Raw genomic sequence first — 2,243 nt, 5'->3', positions numbered from 1 at the left:
CTCTCTCTCCCCCCTCCCTCCCTCCCCCCCCTCTCCCTCTCTCTCTCTCCTCTCTCTCCTCTGTCCTCTCCATCCCTTCCCAGATATCTTTATTTCATACAGGATCCGTGAGGCTTATCGCGTGCGCTTCCCTTCCGCTCTCCAGAAGCCTTATCGTGTTGGTTCTTCGGCTTATCTTCTTAGTCGCGATTTTTCGAGGGGGAGGGATTTTTTGGGGGGGTGGGGGGGGGGGGGTATGAGAGGTCTGTGAATATCGTGTGGAGACGATGATGATTGCGGCATTTATGGGAAAAGAATGTGATGTATTTATAAATAGATATCCGGACGCGCCGCACGCACACACCAACAACATTTATATATATGTATATATATATAATGTATACATGTATATATATATAAAATTTAGATAGATAGATAATAGATGTGTGTGTGTGTATGTTTTGTGTGTGGTGTGTGTGTGTGTGTGTTTGTGTGTGTTTTGTGTGTGTATATTCTGTGTGTGTGTGTATGTGTGTGTGTTGTGTGTGTGCATGCGTGTGTATGTTGGTGTGTGTGTGTGTGTGTGGGGTGTGTGTGTGTGGGTGTGTGTGTGGTGTGTGTGTTGTGTGTGTGTTGTGTGTGTGTGTGTGTGTGTTTGTATGTATACTCGTTAACACACAGACACACACACACATTCATCTATATAATCATGTGTTCATTTACTGATAGCAAAATTTGTTCCTACCCTTTCGTTTTCCTACCATCACTAGGGACTGCCCCGACATTACCATTTTCTACTACATATACAAAGGCGATTCAACCTTTTCCAACGGGAAGAGAAGCGATATAGGGCAGCGTTGTCCACAAAGAATAATAATGTTATTATGGCCTCCTGCGACACAGCCCCTGAGACTTCACCACCAGGCCATGTGCCCCGATGCTCCCTGCTGTGGTCGCTTCTGGTGATTTCTTTCCTTCGCATGAGTAAACAAAAAAAGAAAAGAATGCTGGAATAAATGATAAAAGTATGATAGATTGAGATAATTAGGGGAGTTGCGATGCGAAATTATGTGCCTTGGTTATAGAAAAAAAAAAAATGTTGAGAACATAAAGTCTACATATTTTAATTGAAGTAAAAAAAAAAAAAAAAAAAAATCAATATATTTTTTTTTCTTTTTCTTTCTGGATGGCTTTTCCCCAGCTTTGGCTTAATGATGTTCCTAAAAGAAAAAAAAAATATATATAAGTTATATCTCGTGTGGTATATGAGAGATTCTTAAAAAATGTATTTAACTATGTAATTGAGCCTTTATACGATAACACCAAGTATGTCAATAAATTGGAGCTTTTAACACCCTCTCTCTCTCTCTCTCTCTCTCTCTCTCTCTCTTCTCTCCTCTCTCTCTCCCCTCTCTCCTCATCCTCTTCCTCTTCCCTCTCCTCTTGCTCTCTCTCCTCCCCCTCTCTCTCTCTCTCTCTCTCTCTCTCTCTCTTTTCTCTCCCTCATGTATTCATAATCGAAATGCAAACACACACACCATAGTATAACGCCAGAAAGACCCACAACCCATTTTCCCCTTGACAGACGCACAGCAATAGGTTTTAGTGTTTCACTTACTGGTACGTGCCTGTTACTCCGGACTTTTGTTTGGGTGATTTGGTTCCGTTCGTGTGTGAGGGAGGACGGTGGGCCCCTCAACGCGGCCCTTTGAGCTCTCTACTTTTTATATGTCAGAAAATAGTGACTATGTGTTGGTAAATATATATTTATATATATATATTATATATATATATTATATATATATTATATAAAATTATATATTTATATTATATATATTATATATATATATTTTATATATATTATATATATATATATTATATATATATATATATATATATACGTATAATGATGACAATATGCATATAAAAAATTTATTTATTTGTTAATTTATTACAACCATTATTTTTTTTTATTATTTTTTTATTATTATTATTTTTTTGTATTTGAGTGTTGGTTTAATGGTGTCAGGAGCAATATTTGGGAAAAGACTGGAAACTACAGAGATGCTCTGAACATTTGCAGTTTCCATTTAGACCTAGTGATAGTATCGGTACACAATGCCGTTCGTCTGGATATATTGCGGGTGGGTATCCAAGTTAAAGCTATCAGATATCCTCCTACAAATTTACGTAACTCGGGCCTGGCTTAGATCACATTTCGAAGCACCAGTGGGAATTTTCACCCTTCATAATGTGGGCACGGG

The sequence above is a fragment of the Penaeus monodon genome, chromosome 35, assembly GCF_015228065.2.
Source record: "Penaeus monodon isolate SGIC_2016 chromosome 35, NSTDA_Pmon_1, whole genome shotgun sequence".
NCBI classification, from domain to species: Eukaryota; Metazoa; Arthropoda; class Malacostraca; order Decapoda; family Penaeidae; genus Penaeus; species Penaeus monodon.
The sequence above is the reverse complement of the archived record's forward strand: the minus strand, read 5'-3'. Positions refer to the sequence as shown.